We start from the raw sequence: 18,136 nt of genomic DNA on the forward strand, positions 1-18,136 counted from the left end.
CATCAAGATTACGTAAAACGTAAATCGGTCTAAATACCCCAAAGCAGGAATTTTAAGGAAAAGATGTTTTCTTCTTCTGTTTCTTTATTGACGCCTAAAAAAATCAGAGTGAGCGTGTGCCTGCCTATCTGTACTTGGAAATGAGAGACGGTTAGGGATTTTTTGTGTGTCCCGTCCCCTTCCACATTGAATCAGACTTTGCTTTCATTATAAAAATAATGTAGCAACTAGATAGACCGTGGGAGTGGTGTAGTTGCAGGGCTGAAATCAAAATGGTTCCCATTACTGAGAGAGCTGTTCATTTACTTATTACTCCTTTCATGATCTGAGTGAAGGTACAGCATCTCTCAGAAGGTAACGATCTGATGCCTCAGAATTGTAAATGGCCATTTAGTCTTGCTGCTGCCTGATAGAAATGAAAGTAATTTCCAGAAGGCTGGACGACACTTGTTTTATCATGGATCTTAAAATCCTTCACATTTTCTCAGAGCAGCTTTGAAGTTGTCATAGTAACAGCATGACATTTGAAGAGTCTTTTAAGTAGTTCTTTAGCTAGAGTTAATTAATTTTATTAACTCTGGATGTTTTTCTTCTTCCTTCTCTCTGACAAACAGGGGCTGTAATTGCTCAGATATGTATTTCATGTTCTTTATTTCTTGGTGACTACAATTTGAGAACTTGGTGTTTTGTTAAGCTGTTTCAGGAAAAGAACGAGAATGTCACCGATTGACTTCAGAAAGGTTAAACTTGGGGTTTTAGTTACTCGTCTGTAAAATTGCACTACCATGATAGGACCAGAACTTGGTTTTATTTAAAGAGGTGGATTATGGGAGATGCCCCCCAAATTTAATGGTGATTTGCTCCAGGGATTATAGCTATCCTTTGGTTTGATTTGGATATATTTAAAATAAGGATTGAAGAACACGGAAGGGGGAATGTGTCAGACTTACAGGAGAAAATTATTTCTTTAAAAATGCAACACTCAGATACATCACCAAAAGCATATTCCACAAAAGAAAAAAAATTGGAATAATCTGACTTTGTCAAAATTAAAAATGTAATAATACTCTTTGGGACTCTAAAATCTGCTAAAATAAATGATCCTCTAGGAAAGTTTGTGGGAACCTTCTACCGGGAGAAAGTAGGTCGGGATCTTCTGTTTGTAAAGCTCCATGGCAGAAATTCTTGCCATTATGGTGATTGGTGAGAAAGGGTCAGGTGGAGGGTCAGAAGAAATAATGATCTGTACCAGGTCTGGAAGCTGGAACTTTAAAAAGTATCAGGTGGTCGGTGCTTTTGTTTGCTTGTAAGAGTGACCAGAGAGGTGAATACAGAAGGTATCATGTGAGCTCTGGGGGTTTAATGCTGAGGCCGGTATCCTTCCTGTCCTGGGGAGTATTTGTTCAGGCAGGGGCAACTGAAGACCATGGGGACAGCAGCGTGTGCCCCCGACAGCAGTAAAGGTGCTAATGCACATCCAGTGATGTCAGGAGTTACGAGCCAGTGGTTTCAAAACACTGCAGTAAACAGGGTCAAAGTGTCCCGGTTTTGCTGGAAGAAGGTTTGTTTTTATGAGCTGGACAGTACGTGGATGAAGTAATTTTTCAAAACAAACCAAATTTATACGCTTTTTGTTTGTTTGTTTTACTTTGTGGGTTTTAAAAAAATTAACCAGATGAGGTTTAGTAAGGGTTACATTTTTAAACAAAATTATACTTTTTCCCTTTTTAAAAAAAAAACCAAAAAACGGCTTTCTATGGTTTTCACAGAGGAAATGAAAATACCTCTGGATCTAGGATTTTTAAATGGAGTTTTAGAGAGCAAGCTAGGAGCCAGTGTGCAGCAACCGCCAATCACAATCACTAGTAAAATATTCCTTGTAATTTTGTACCTTCTGCTCTTCTTTAGACAGGCATTGAAGTACCAGAAAGTTAATGGCACAGAATACTGCTGACTGCGTGGTTCTCGTCTTAATGCATTTTCCAACCTTGAACCTGAGAATACCAGAGGCTGGGGACTCTGGACACTCCTCTGCACAGTTTTCTGCCAGTGGCCTGGTTCCTGAGGTAACAAGTGGGTGTCCCGGGCGTGTGTGTGTGTGTTAACAACAGCAGTGATGCCACGTGGTGCCCAGAGGTCGCCGCGATCTGTCCCGGGGGTTCCTGGTCCTCGGGGCTTCTGAGATGAACTGTGAACTTGGGGCATCCTGAGAAGTACAGGCGTTTTGGAGTGTGCCACAGCAAATCTGGATGTCGGCATAAACACAGCTCTCAAAGTGAAAGCAGGGGCCTCGAGGAAGGAATTACCCTCATCTCGCTCCCGACCTGCTTACTGTGCTGGAAAACAAAGTAAGTTTTGTTTGTTTCTTTGTTAGTCAGTTGCTGCTACATGTTTTCTCTTGCTAACATTGTATCAGACACTCCATATCTGGCAAACGCCAAGCTTTTCCCCCCTCATTGGGAAGTAGGATATGAAGTTTGTTACATAGCTACTTGCTTCTTTAATCTTTTCTGTCTCTCTTCCTATATCTAGCGTGCTGGCTTCCTTGTTGGAGATCGTATGAGACTGAAATTTATTATCAATGAGAAAACACAAAGTTCTTTTTTTCTTCTTCTTCTTTTTTAAACAATCCAAGAACCTTGCTGTTAATTAAAGGACAGTGACACAGGCAAAACTTTTTTTACGTGGTGCAGCCAGCAGCATATCTAGCAAAAGAGCCCCAGTTCACCGTCCTTATTTCCATTGGGAAGCAGAAAGGGTGCCTGTACGAGACTTACGTGAAAATAGAGTGTCCCCCCTGTGGGAACGGCAGACATTGGCTGGGAGTGGTGCCTGAACAAGAGGCCGTAACTTAAAAACCTGTTGGGAAATGGGAAGGAGCTGAAGAATACGAATTATTTAGTGATGTTGGGGGGAAAAAAAAACCCACAAACAGACTTTTTGTAAGAATGGGATAAAATGTATAAAGACCTAAACTTGTCGAGGAAACTGATGTTTTCCTTCAAGTTAGAAAGATTCATGTTTTGTAGGTTTATAGAAGATGTGTGGCTTTCAGAAAGTAAGAGGCATCACCACCTGTGCAGATTTTGGGACACCAGCCTAATTTCTGACACTTGACCCCTGTCTTCCATTTGTGTTTGTTTGTGTTTTATCTGATCCTAGCTCCAGAGCTGTGGCATGGCTCAGTAAATTAATACAAAGCTCTATGGTTTTGAAAATGCAAAACAAATGGAAATGCAGAGTAGTTTATGATTTGTAATTAGATTATCCCTCCTCATAAAATGGACTGTTTTTACCGTAGAGTTTTCTGGACTTTTCTCAACTCCCAACGGTAACACTTTAAAGGTAGAAGGAGGCATTGTAACTACGGAGTGGCATTGGAAGAGCAGAAATCAGGAATCTTCCTTCTAAATCTCGTATGGAGTACTGAGTGAATTTAAGTTAGGGCTTCTGTGCCGTGGGAATTCACGTTTTATCTCAACGTGGTGGTGGTAGGACGTGGGGTGTCCGTTTTTCATTTAAAACCCTCCAGGCTCCTTTTATGAATGTCTGTGGATTATTCAGCAAACTTCCTTTAAACACCTTTTTGCAGAGTACTGTACTCAGAGCTGCAGTTTGTCACAATTAAACCTACCGAGATTTGGTTTGTCAATTAAAGATCCAGAACAGTTTGAAGCCAGGGTGAATGAGCAGAGCATTCCCCTCGGAACGGTTTGTTAGAGATGGTGCCACATGAGCTGGGCTGTCCGCTTCTGAGCTGCCCTCCTAATTAAAGGGGAAGGTGCCTGCCATCTGTCTGCTTTCATTCAGGGCAGTAGGGGGCCTGGGGTGGAAGGAAGCCACCCCCCTTTATTTTTTCTCCCACTCTTTTTTACAGTCCTCTTTCTCCCTAGTCAGTGACCCAGAAGGTCATTGATGATCTGTCTATCTCAGACTGAATAGTAACATAAGCATGCAAGGCACTTGCAAAAAAAAAAAAAAAAAAAAAAGTTTATAATGTGTGCTTATCCATTTAGAATTCTGCTTGAATTATGTCTGGGAGTGTTGTAATTTCTATGTTCGTGTCTTTGCTCCTGTTAACTGAGGGCACTACTGGCAGAAAAGTAGGGATTTTTAGTTTTACTGATTTTGCTTTTTGTGTGAAAAAATTGTTTACACTTCACTGGGCATAATCAGAAGATGGCAGCATCGTAACTGTGCGGTGGGGATGTACAGAAATACCGTTCTGAACAAAACCAGGGCTACCTGTTGACTGTGATACGCACGTGTCATCACAAGGGAGGTTGTGCACAGGGGTGTTAACACGTGTCCGTGTTACTGAGCGGTGTGCTGAGGCTTCCTGGGCCAATCATTGAAATAATTCATGGTATTTATCCTTTAGTTAGGCAATAAGCCTTTTAGCCCCTTTCTCATGAGAATAGATTATTGGAGAATTTGGTTTGGGGTCATGGCTTTTAATTGTTTTTGAAATGTAGGGTGCTCTAACTAAATGATTGAGCTTTCTTGCCTCAGTTTCCACCTGGAAGAAATCTCTGCTGCTTTCAGAAACATTTAAGAGAATATGAAATAAAATTTTGTCTTCGATGAAAACTTTATTATCACTGAAAATTTCTAAAATCTGCGGTGGTTTCTCTTTTCTGTTCTTATGTACTTGAGCAAAGTGTCAACCGTCATTTAAAAAGATTCAGTCCTGACACACACTGTTGAGCTACCCAGGCAGTAGATTTGGACTTTCCAGAATATACTGGGTTTTGGAACTTTCTGTGACAAGGAACTGTGGTGTCTCTTAAGCCCTCCATGTTTGGAAAGCCCAAATGTGAGAGTCATTGTCTGTAATTTTATTTAAAGGTTTTTTTTCCAATTTGTCATCAACTTATAATGAGCTTCCTCGTCGATGTGCTTATGTTGTTCAATCTGGGAAGAGCAGCATGTAGGTTCTGGAGACAATGACGTCAGTCTGCATGATTGGATGATCATGAAAAGTAGATCGTTTCCCAGGCACTGACGGGTGCACAGTGCCGAATAGGCAGGTCTTTTCATCTTTTTTATGTAACAATTTTAGATCCCCAACAAGGTACTTCACTAACTGTCGTCTCTAAGGTGTGATTTAAAACTAATTTGGTTTTACTCATCTTGTATTTACTTCAGGGGATCTAAGTAAACAATTTAAATGAATCACATCTAGAAAGCGTTCCTTCAAAGTAACGCAATTAATATTTTAACGCACGTAGCAAAAGACACACAGACATGCAAATGAATGTTGCCTCCTTAAGTACCGAGTCAGCTAGGAAGAAGTTAAGCCGCTACTTAACTGCAGCCATGTCATGTCGTCTTTGCCAGAGACACACGTAGGACTTGCCGTTTGCTGGTGCCTTGAGAGCCTTCCATCCTTTTTTATTGCCCACTGTGGTAGAAATTCTCTGTCCTTTGAGGACAGGAAGGAGACAGTAATCAGGTCTGATGAACAGACTTATGATCACATAACTGACTGGTGTCATCGGTTCATGTAAACGTTTACGGAGGCACCTACTACATTCCAGCCATGAGGACTGCAGATTCAGAAATGGACGTGCCATGGACCTGGCCCTCCAGGAAGACACAGCTCAGTGGGGTGAATGATGTCTAAGGAGGTAACGCTACATACCGACAAGGACTGTGACAGAGGCACACGTGGTGTTGCGAGGGCCCAGAGATGGGGTTAAAATCAAACTTGCTGGAAAAATGAGAGTTGTACACGTGATTTATAAAGGGCATTACATAATAGCTTTTGGGAAATGAAAGCCCTGGGAGCTGGGGGGAGGGGGGACCTTTTCTATTTTAAGGATGAGGAGCTTGGAATTCATTTCTGCAGTAAATTATCAGCCGTTTGAAAGCCTTTTGAGAAAAAGTGTTTCGTTCTGTAATAAACATACTTCTTTTTCACCAGAAGAAATTGTGGCTATATAAAAGGGGGGAGGTCTAAAAATTTTTTTGGATATTGTGAGAATACTTCTGTCATTCTCCAAAGGAGACTATTTTGAAGAATGGTTTTTATTTACATATTAAAATCAGGTACTTCTGAAATACTCAAGATACCAAAGCATGACGTGCCATGGTTATTGCTGAGATTAGCTGTATAGCTTGTGGGAGACATGAAACTTACGGCATCTCTAAGTATAACTTGGAAAAGAAAAGGCTTCTTCATGTCCTCTCTCGTGTTTCCTGCCCTAGAGACAGAATTTCTGTCCTGTAGCCAATAGTAGATCTTCCTGTGGATAAGTTCATTTAACAGTTACTTGTGGAGTGTCCCTCAATGCCAGGTACAGTTCTAGGAGCTGATCAGAAGCTGAGCTGATTAGCTATAGACCCTGGATGCTGGTGCTACTCAGAAGGACTCTGTAGGGTTGTCCGTACAGCCACCATTTCCTGGGTGTTTTTTCTGAGCATGGCAGTGTGGGCGTGGCCACGATGCTATCCTTGTAGAACTTGGAGTAAGATTCCGTGCACAGGTGACAGAACGAATGCAGAGCAAGAGATGAATGTATTAATACAGAGAGCTAACTAAACATACCACGTGTTTGCAGAAAAGAAAGCTTGTCTGTGACCAGGATGATCACGAAATCATTTATGGATTAAGGAGCATTTGAGCTGGACATTGAAAGAAGACTCAGGGAGCATGTTCCAGTCCAGGGAAAGCCAGGCAAAGGCCTAGAGCGGGATGGGAAATTCCAGTGTACCGAGCAGGCAGTAACTGATTCGTTGTTGCTGGGCAACCATGTGTGCAAAAGTGACTAATGAGAGGATAAGGCCGCCAAGGTCCCTTGAGGCCAGATCCGGGTGGACCATGTATGTCCAACAACTAAATGCTTTAAACTTGATCCTGAGCCATCGGGGAGCAGTGGAAGTGTCCCGGTCAGGAGAGTGACAGTGGGATCTCTCCTGGAGGAAGCCTTGTCTGATGTCAGTGTGGGGGGTGGTTGGCCAGTGAGAGAATCCAAGCGGAAGGCATGTGAGCTGCTGAGACACAGTCCAGGCCAGAGGGGAAGAGGGCCCAGATGAGGGGGGACGACTGGAATGGAGAAAACTAGACAGGTTAAAGAGGTGGGCTTTAGGAACTGCCTGGATAACAGAGATTAGCTGGTGGGGAGGTGGGAGCAAAAATAACTCCAGATTTTAGAACCAGACTCTGTTTATTACTTCTCGGCCATTCGCCAGGCATTTCACATAGATCAGTTCATTCAGGTGTATCCTAATTCTATAAGGTTGGTGTTTTTGTCCGTATTTCAGAGATGTAGAAAACCAAGGCTCAGAGAAAGGTTTGTCTAAAGTTGTCCAGAAGCTAATAGGATATTGAACAGGGCATTGCAGGTGTTCCTGATTTCCATGCCTGTGTTCTCTCTACCGGGTTTGGAAGAGAGCAGGCGTGAGAGAAAAGGTGATCTCTCGTTGTTTTGCACATATTCAGCGTAGATGCTGGTGAGACGTCCGTCAGGTGACTGGAGACACAGAACCGAATCTCTAGGACAAAGTCAGGAGGACCAGAGCTTAAGAGCCAGCTGCATGTTTATTTAGCAAATACTTGTTGAGTGTCCTTTGGACCAGTGCTGCATGGCAGGAGTACACTGGAAAGCAAACAGGCCATAGTCTTGATTCACAGACCCGCAGGCCAGGGAGTGAGACGCCACCCTGTGGGTTGAGTATAATGCAGGGGGAAGTGCAGATTTGCCACGGGAAGAGCCACTGAGGGGAAGCTAACCACGTCTAGAGACACAGAAGGCCTCGGAAGAGGTTGTAGCGCTTAACATGACTCTCGATGATGAGTGCCAAGATAAAGTGGAAAAAGGCCTATTCGAGGCAGGGGACCTAGAATGTACTAGACCCAGAGGCAAGAGGGAAACACAGTACGTCTGAGGAACTGGACATGGTATGCCTGGAACAAGGGAGGAGGAAACCAGGTAAGTTAGAGAGGTGGGCGGCAGCTAGGTTAGGAAATGCCCCAGAAGAACAAAGGTCAGCATGCAAGTTTCTGAAGGCAGCCGTGTTGTTGCTGGTACCTGCTGGGGGGGCGGTGGGGGGAGTCAGATTTGGGGCTTAGAATTGTTAGGTTTGGTTATCCTGAGTAACCAGTGGCCTAAGTAATTGGTGAATACAGTAATGGGGAGCTCAAGGACACGAGGTTGCAGCCGAGAGTGGGATGTCCAGATTTATTATTGCTCAAGTGCAGCCGTTGGAGGGATGATGAGAGAAGAAGGTCATGAGAGCGGGTGGGTGAAGCGGAGGGCAGAGGCCGGCTGTGGGAGGTGAGGGGGTTGAGGAACTAAGAGACTCCGTCCTGTGCTGGATGTGGGGTTCACGTGGAGGTGGGGTTCACGGAGGTTGTCGGCCCGACTTGGAGCAGAGAAGGTCAGCGTGAAGGTCGGCTGAGGAGGCGTGGAGGCCGGGCACTGAGGTGGGCCCTGAAAACGTGATTTCCGCAGATCGTGTGACGGCGTTAGTGAACGAAGACAAGCAAGGGCACAAAGGCAGAGTGAGTAGGACCTGGGGCCAGGGGTGGGAGGAGATCAGGAAGGCGTTTTCAAAGAGGAAAACAGGGAAGTTCAGAGTCCCGAAGGCCAGAGGAGGTCCGTGCCAAAGAAGGAGGTGTTGAGCAGCAGCCACTAACTCAGGGCTCAGGAGGAAAGGACTGGCAAGGGACCCTCCGGCCGGCGAGCGCAGAGCGTTCGTTGACTTAAGGCGTGTAAGGGAATCCCAAAGTACAGGCAGCGAGTATAACCCCCACTTGCAACACATTTTTGGTTGGAAGAAAAGAGGAGGCATATGGTAGCTTGAGGAGTAAATCTACTGTAGCAACAATGAGTCTTGTTACTTTGTTATTTCTTTGACAGTCTTCTAGGATTCTCCACTGTGTGTCCTGTTGCTGGTCAAACTGTTTACCCTTTCCATGCTTCGTTTGTCAAACGGGTACCTGCCTCATGGGGCTGTCGTAAGGAGTAAATAAATGGGTTGTAAAGCGCTGCCTTGGACACAGTAAGTGATACACAAATGAAGGTGAAAGAAAGCAAAGAAGGAAGCAGATACATACGTTACAATAATCAATCATATGTATTATATGCAACATGTAACATGCACACATGCACCCTTGTATTTTAGGCACTTACCCCTGAGTATTCATGATAATTCTGTAATGTGAGTGAAACAGAGGCCCTGAGAGTTACAGGGAACTTATTCCAGGGCGTGCTGCTGACGAGCAGTCATCCCGGGAGACAGGGCCCTGTCTCCCGACTTGGAGTGGGTGGCCCTCGCACTGAGCCAGGCTGCGTCCTTGGGCTGTTGCAGGAAGAGTGCTGGACCTGCAGCTTCACAGAAGCAGCTGAGGGCAGCTCTTCTGGGTGTGGTGTGCACTGTGCTCTCCACACAGCCCCCGCCCCGTTGGTGTCACCCCTCTGTGCTGCGTACTTGGCTGGTACCGGCACTGAGTTTGCAACCCTTGTTCCAAAGGCTTGGTCCCCTGTGACTGGAGTGCCTTCCTTCTCCTGACTCATCCTGCCGTGCAGATGCCATCGTCTTCTGCATCTCCTTTGTAGGGTTTCTTCAGACTTAGAATTCACCTCTAAAGAAGGGGGTGCCTCGTCAGAATTCCTTGCCTCTCATCTCATCTCAGAGTGAAATTGCTGTGCGTTCTAGAGAATTTTCCCACTGGAAGGAACCGTCTGAACATCATCTCTTTTGCAAGGATGGTGTGATGGTCAATCTTATGTGTCAGCTTTAGCCAGGTCACGGTACCCAGCTATCTGGTGAAACCCTAGTGTGCGTGTCACGGTGCAGATAGACGTCATTTAGTTTTAGATGAGGTTGAACATTGAAGGCAGTAGACTCTGAGTAAAGCAAATGATCCTGTATAATTACCCTCATCCAGTTGTGACAGCCTTAGAGAAAAAGATTGGTCCCCCTGCCCCCACCGCCACCAAGGAAGAGGGAATTCTGTCTCCAGACAGCCCTCCAGCTTGGACTGCAACACAGCTCTTCTCTGGGTCACCATCCTGAGTGTGGGTTTGCCAACCCCCATAATCGCCTGAGCCAGTTCCTTAAAATAAATCTCTCCGTCATTCTCCATCTCTCTCTCCACCATACGTGCACACTGAGACAGACAGACAGACACACACACACACACACACACACACACACACGCACGCACATCCTATTTGTTTCTCTGGAGAACCTTTATTATAGATAGGAAAATACAGAAATTGAAATTGCTCAGCTGCTGTTGATAGTAGCAAAAAGCTGCATCAGCTCTCTCGGCATTCTTGGTGTACATGTGTGTGCATGTGTATATACATACATATGTATACATACATGTACATACATATATACACACACACTTTTATTTATGTATGATTTGTTGTATAGATGGGAAAGTGAATTGTAGAAAGGATGTGGGGTACTCAGTGTGATGCATAAACTTGATGGGAGAGTTAAAGAAAGAACTTGATTTCCTCTGGTTGTGGTTTAGTTGTTGTCTTGCTGTTTGGCTCTCATGTTTTTATTAGCAAGATAATAAAGTTACTGGGTTTGCCATACATAATTATTGCTAACATTTATGGAATATTTTCCATAGGGTACTAATCTAATTGCTTTATAGCTGTTTATGATTTTTATCCATACATCTACCCAGGATCTAATATTATCCTCATATTACAGATTTTTTTAATGTTTATTTATTTTTGAGAGAGAGAGAGAGAAGCAGAGTGCAAGTGGGGGAGGGACAGAGAGTGAGGGAGACACAGAATCTGAAGCAGGCTCCAGGCTCCGAGCTGTCAGCACAGAGCCCGATATAGGGCTCGAACTCAAGGACTGCTAGATCATGACCTGAGTCAAAGTCACACACTTAACCGACTGAGCCACCCAGGCGCCCCCCTCATATTACAGATTTGAAACACCGAGTCCCAGTGAGCAACATGGTCACTGCTGTGGAGAACTGAGTGATGGAGAGTGCTTAGGGCCCTGGCAGCCTGGCTCCAGAGGTTATGTTCCTAACCATTCCTTCTGCCCTACTGCTTCTCAGCGTAAGACGTCTTGAGCAGAGCTCTTCATCTGTCCTTGTGGAGTCCTCATCCAGAACAGTCTTTATGGTAGCGGTACTTTCCGTAGGGTTTGTTTTAGAAGAGAAAATGCTTGGGGTGCCTGGGTGGCTCAGTCTGTTAAGCATCCGACTTCAGCTCAGGTCATGATCTCGCGGTTCGTGAATTCAAGCCCCACGTCGGGCTCTGTGCTGACAGCTCGGCACCTGGAGCCTGCTTCGGATTCTATGTCTCCCTCTCTCTGCCCCTCCCCTGCTCATGCTCATGCTCTGTCTCTGTCTTCGTCTCTGTCTCTGTCAAAAATAAATAACATTAAAAAGATAAAAAATAATAAAAGAGAAAATACTTATAAGTTATATCAGTTATAAGAGGCCATCTAATACCTGCATGCTACCTCCTGGAGAAACAGAGAACATACCCATTGCAACAATGGTATGGGCCTCTTGCTGGGGTAAACTTTTAGCAACTAGACTTTCCTGTCTAGCTTGGTAACCATCTAATTTGTAAAAAGCATACAGAAATGTGATAAAGTGGTGATGTGGTTTAGTTTCTTGTCCAGCAATTTGGTGAGTGTCCCGGGGAAGGAGATAGCATGCTTCTGTGTATATGTCCCTTGGTTCTCTGCAGAAATAACCATCAAAACTGCCATTTACTAGGCCTTGTGTGCACCAGGAACTGCTGCAAGTGCTTTACAAACATGCCTCATGGAGTCTTCTCAACATCATCCTTCCGTTTTACGTTTAAATAAGGCAGTGATGAGGGAGTTCAAGAATGTTTCCGCAGTAAGTGGCACAGGACTTACACTTCATCTTAATGACACCAGTGCTCTCAGTCTCTCTGCTGTATATCCCTGAGACCCACTACTCTTCCCTGCTAGACTGTAAGCTCCGTGAGGACAGGAACTTTTTGTTTCACTGGGTTCACCACCATATTTGAGCATCTACCAAGTGCACTGCCTGACACATAGTAGGTACTTAGCGCCTGATGTTGAGCGACGAACTCACTGTGTTCTCTGTGATCACCACCAGCCAGCTATGGGCCAGGTAGAGAGCACCGACCTGGGAAGGGTACTGTGGACTCCTGCAGATTCAGCCCTCAGGTACCTGTTGGAGGATATTTTCTCTGTGTCTCAAGATGAGCATATCAGCCTGACCTTCAGGTAGATACTGCATAGCTCTGTCAATAATCTCCTTCGCCAGAGAAATCTAAATGATGTTATGTACGTCCCTGTCCTTAGAATTCAGGACTGATATTTTATAGCTTGTACTCTATACTGATCTGGAAAACATCTGAATAATACTGGTGCTTTTTAAGGAAACATCAAATTATAAATTACATATAAATAGTTTTAATTTCTTCTTTTTAAATTTTTTATTTCAACGTTTTTTTATTTATTTTTGGGACAGAGAGACAGAGCATGAACGGGGGAGGGGCAGAGAGAGAGGGAGACACAGAATCGGAAACAGGCTCCAGGCTCCGAGCCATCAGCCCAGAGCCTGACGCGGGGCTCGAACTCACGGACCGCAAGATCGTGACCTGGCTGAAGTCGGACGCTTAACCGACTGCGCCACCCAGGCGCCCCAATAGTTTTAATTTCTAATGAATTTTTTTTTTTTTCTTTTTTTTAGAGAGAGAGAAAGTGAGCAGGGGAGGGGCAGAGAGAGGGGGACAGAGGATCCAAAGCAGGTTCTGTATTGACAGCAGCAAGCCCAGTGTGGGCTCAAACTCATGAACTGTGAGATCATGACCTGAGCCAAAGTTGGATGCTCAAACTGACTGAGCTACCCAGGTGCCCCATCAAATTATATGTTTTTAAGACATTCCCAAAGGTCTCTGTTTATTCCATTTTTCCAGATCTCTCCCTCTCTCTTGTGTCTTTTTTTTCTTCACACAGGCACTCGCACACACACACCCGCACTCATACTCAAACATGCACTCACACACACTCACACACTACTCATACATGTACATGCATGTACATGTGCTCACACACACATGCATTCACACTCATACCCCTTAGTTTCTCACTAATTAATGAATCTTCTTTGTAAACACTTTATAAACCAAAACTGCATTACTTATATTTATATTTTGTCCCATTTTTTTCCTTAAAGTTTAGTTTCTTTGCTTCGTATAACTGGACACTAAGTATTGCAATCTGCACCATTATATAAGCTTGTTTTTCCTCTTGGAAGTAGTAAATTATGATGAGTTTGATAAAAAATATAAATCAGAATAAGCAGCATTCAGTACTTAGCCTTCTAGTCTAGCCTATGTTTGTGCAGGTGTATGATTATTTATGCAGACCTATAGTAAATAGTGTGAACTTTCTTTGCAAAACAAATGGTACGGTCCAGAAGAATCACCTCTGGGCTTGTATGTTTTGTAAACTATGTGGGTCTGTATACACACTTGACTTGTGAGCCACGGTTTATACCTTTTATAATTTTTTTCACCTTAAAAAAACCCTACATGGCAAGAAACTCCATTATTATTAGTATAAAAAGCCTTATAATTTATAGCCAAATCAAGGCCAGGAAAGAATGCAGATTCACTCAGTAAAAACTCATTAACAGCCTGCTCTGTACCAGAATGCACTTCCTTGTAGCTTTGGAAAGCCTCATAGTAGGGCGGTTTCTGTTTGAGAATGAACAGTCACAAGAGCAAGGCAGATATAGACAAGAATGTAATTTTCCAAAATTTAAATGAGGGGTGCTAGAGTATACATCCAAACAAAATACAGGAGCACCTGGGTGGCTCATCTGACTTCAGTTTAGGTCATGATCTCATGGTTCGTGAATTCAAGTCCCACATCAGGTGAACATGAATCCTGCTTCGGGTGAGCCCTCCTTCTCTCTCTCTTTCTCTCTCTCTCTCTCTCTCTCTCTCTCTCTCTCTCTCCCTCCCCCCACCTCCTCTCACTCTCTCTCTCCCTCCCCCCCCACCCTCCTCTCACTCTCTCTCTCTCTGCCCCTCGTGGGATTCTCTCTCTCTCCCTTTCTCTCTCCCTCTCTCTACCCCTTGCTCACTTGCGCCCTCTCTCTCTCAAAACAAAACAAAATACAGTCCTATTAGAGTTACAAAAGTAATAGATAAATTTGAAAAAAATGTACTTTTGCAATCTTCTCAAACTTAAATTTTTTCTGGCATTCCTCTTTTTGAATCTGTATGCTGAATTGTTTATTCTTTTTTTTAGTAGGGAGGAAGAAAACGTTCTCCTTAGGAATTCATTAGAAATTAAAATTAATTTCAGCATTTAGTATTCTTTAGACTCTGGTGGAGGCTGATTTGAAAGGGTGTGTTTAGTTGGATCGGCCATGGAGAAAGAGAACAAGCAGTTGTCCTGGCCAGTACATCTTTGCTATGATGGGGAAATGGCGTCGCTTTAACGTTCATTTATTTTTGAGACAGACAGAGACAGAGTGCCAGCTGGGGAGGGGCAGAGAGAGAGGGAGACACAGAATCTGAAGCAGGCTGTGGGCTCTGAGCTGCCAGTACAGGGCCCGATGTGGGATTTGAACTCATGAACCTTGAGATCATGACCTGAGTTGAAGTCGGACGCTTAACTTGACTGAGCCACCCAGGCGCTCCAAGAAATGGCGTTGCTTTAATTGCAACTCTTTCATTGCCTTCCTTGCCAAGCCCAGTGGCTCCTGTTATAACATGTGGTGACTTTTCCCTTGGAGACTAACTCGCTCCAAGTTACCGTAATATTTAGGACCAGCTACAAAGACATTTCTTCCCCCAAACCCATGCCAAATCTAAATCAAACTATCGTCTCCTCCCTGGCCACTCAAATACACCCGGCTCATATTTGAAAAGGACAAGAAATGCACAGGCCTCTCATGCCTGTTTGAACAGATAGATAAACAAGGCACATCATGCCTAGTGTTGCTTTGAGCTTGGTCATTTCCTTCTAAAATAGACTCTGATACTATGTTCACTTAAGACTTGGAACTTAGATGTTCTAGAAAGAAGCATATTTTAAGTCTAGCTACAGCAAATTTAGTCTGCTGTCAGTGCTGATGCAGGAAAGAGGAGTAAATCTAAAATCATGGGCCTTCAATAGGTGTGGCTCTGAGCTTCTCCTACACAAACCTCAGTCTCGAGTGCGGGCAGGTCAGCTAGATGTCCCGTCCCCATCCTTAGTGGCCGCAGGTTGTCTGCTCACCACAGGTAACGCTAAACAAATAATGCTAATCCATTTTGTTTTGAAGAAGGCAAGACTGGGTGGCTCAGTCGGTTGAGCGTCTGGCTTCAGCTCAGGTCATGATCTCACTGTTTGTGGGTGCGAGCCCCACATCGGGCTCTGTCCTGACAGCTCAGAGCCTGGAGCCTGCTTCGAACTTTGTGTCTCCCTTTCTCTCTACTCCTCCCCTGCTCATGCTCTGTTTCTCTCCTTCAAAAATAAATAAAAACATTGAAAAAAAGAAAAAAAATTTTTTTAAAAAGAAGGCAAGTCTAGCAAAATAGGAAAAATATTCCTGATAAATAAATTTGTTCTGACCTGTAAACCTGGTGTATTTCAGTCACCCTTGATCAAGTAGTTCTGTTCCATAACCAGCATTATTAGTATATATTAATTTCTTCCTAGTTTTAGCAAGATTGACTTCCTGTGCTGCTTAGCTTATCGTTTTGAAATGTAACTTTCAACACAATTCAGGTTTATAGATTGTATTTCTTTTCAATTGATTGATTACTTTACATATACAGAAGGTTATGTGTAACATCTATAAGCGAGCGCTAAAAATAATTTCAAAAAAAATGTGCTCCAGTGAACCACCACCCAATTTAAGAATTTAGAACATGACAGATACTTTTGGATCTCTGCTTCATTCTGTCCATTCTCTGCCTTCCTCACAATTCTGAAATTTGTATTTAGAATTCTCTTGAGTGTTTTTAACAAATATATATTTTATCACATAAATGTACATTGCTGCAGGCGTTTTGAGATGGGTAGATATGTACGCAGTTTTTTGCAGCTTATGAAAATTTTCCTCCATATTATAATGTTTATAAAATTCATTCGTGTTGTCGGGGGCGTGGAGTAGCTGTTCCCTCATATACATTGCTGCAGCATTCCAGTGTGTGTGCATATATCCTGATTCACCCGTTGTCTTGTTTACGGGGGGAGGAGAACAAAACAAGGAGTCTCGTTTTGGACATGTTGACTTTGAGACGTCTGTTAAATCCTTAGGGAGATGCCGGGACTACGGTGGATATTGAGGTCTATAATTCAGGAGAGAGATCTGAGCCAGAGATACCAGCACGTGGACGGCATGGAAATCGTTACTTCCCCAGCTGTTCCTAGAGTCTCCATTGAGATACTTAAGAGACTTTTTTTTTTCTTAAAACTTCTTTTCGGTTTTGTTTTTTCCAGTCTGCCTGGTGTCTTTGCCAAAGTGTGACTTGTGAGAGAATAAATGAGAATATGAGCTTCAGAGAAAATAGGGAAAGTGTTCTGCAAACTCTGAAGGGTCGTGTAAAGGTTAGGTGGCGTTATTATTACCTGTCTCACAGAGTCGCGTGAGGTACAAACAAAACTATATATAAAATGGCTTTGTAATATGGAAAAATACATACTTAATTATACTTGATTTTTATGCCTTGTTAACTTTTGGCTGTGAGCTAATACTCGCCTCCCCGAGTGCAGACAATAAGTCAGCGAATCTTCACAACCATGTGTGACCGACCAATAGATACTATTTCTTCCTATTTTACAGATGTGCAAACTAAAGCTCCTAAATGGTGGACCCAGGATTCAAATCCGTAGGGTTGGCTCCTAAAAGCTGTGCTCTTGGCTGCTATGTGGGACTGCCCCCCTTTTAAGTAAGTTTCATCCAGTTTCTTCAGCTTCAAGATGTAAAAAATTTTAGGGACGTATTTCAGGGTGGCCACTTAGAACCCGGCTAAAACATGGCGCTCCAGGCAGGGGCTCCTGGCAAAGGGCTTTGTACTGAGTTTCACCATTGAACCTGGCCTCAGACCTCACAGACCACTGCCCACCTACCAAGTGTCCATTCTGTGCCTGTTGAGTATGATGTCTACTTGATTTAAGCGAAGTTGCCTGCAGCCACCCAGTGAGTCAGTAGTGGCCAGGGACTAGAATCTGGGTCTCCTGCCTTTCAAGCATCACGTTTGTTTGGTATTAATAAACCATATTTCTCCAGGGGATCTGGCAGAAATTTGAAAGTGCTTAATTTTACTGCAATAAATACTAAGAATCCTTTTTAAAGCAAGGAAGCCAAGCCCCAACCAGGGAAAACCCGATTTGCTCTGAGGGCCTTTGACAAACCCACACTGGCACTAGGGTTAGATCATAGATTATTGGCTTCGATTCCATCTCCCTCCAGGGCTTTCTGCAGGGGTTAAGACCTCTGTTATGGCCACAGGCTGCAGCTGGACCAGGAAATACTCTTGCACATGAAGCTGGAATGCACAGTGTTCTATCCACAGAGTCAGCAGGTCACGGCCAATTGCCAACAGGAGGGCGTGATGGCAAAGGTTACATTCCTGGCACACTGCTGATGCAGGTCGAGACCCAGGTGAATTAGCCCGGCTGTCGGAAGGGAGACCTCTCTGCCTTTCTCACTGTGATGGGTGCTGTGCTGTTAGCTTCCTGTGTTTGTGAGTGCATGGTATTTTCTAAAGCCACATCCGGCAAGGAAAAGGTGTGGGCATCCAGGAGGAGGGAGAGGAGCATCTGAGTTACAAACGACTTGAGTGCAGAGAGTGAAGGGGGTGATTTATTTTGTCATCAGAAGACTGCTAGACATGCGGTGGACCCTCAGCTAACAGCTGATTTTGATAAATTGATTGAGAAGCAACTGAGAGAAAGGTTTCGGCAAGATGAAAGCTGAATTTCCAAGGTTGGTCTGACTGCTTCAGAAGGGAGCTGGGTTTGAATGTATTTTTCACAAGGGAGATTACCACGGGAGACCCACAGTATTGGGGTACAAAAGGCACGCGTTCTTTCTTTTAATTCTCACGATTCCCAGGGCAGGTGACAGAAGGTTACGTCTGTCTCTGTCTCAACAGAAGGGCTTCAGGCAGTTGTGGCAAAAGCGGACCGGATG

At 44.0% G+C, this 18,136-nt stretch overlaps 1 long non-coding RNA gene across 1 annotated transcript in view; it reads left to right on the plus strand.

Annotated features, from left to right (window-relative positions):
* The window catches only part of LOC128314715 (uncharacterized), a 48,568-nt gene extending 33,069 nt beyond the window's left edge, over positions 1 to 15,499 (plus strand). The window contains exon 2 of the long non-coding RNA XR_008296630.1: positions 1,909 to 15,499. This is a non-coding gene — a long non-coding RNA (uncharacterized LOC128314715). The remainder of the gene's footprint in view (positions 1 to 1,908) is intronic.
* Positions 15,500 to 18,136: the final 2,637 nt, after the last annotated feature.

Source organism: Acinonyx jubatus, chromosome A2 (assembly GCF_027475565.1).
Source record: "Acinonyx jubatus isolate Ajub_Pintada_27869175 chromosome A2, VMU_Ajub_asm_v1.0, whole genome shotgun sequence".
Lineage (NCBI taxonomy): Eukaryota > Metazoa > Chordata > Mammalia > Carnivora > Felidae > Acinonyx > Acinonyx jubatus.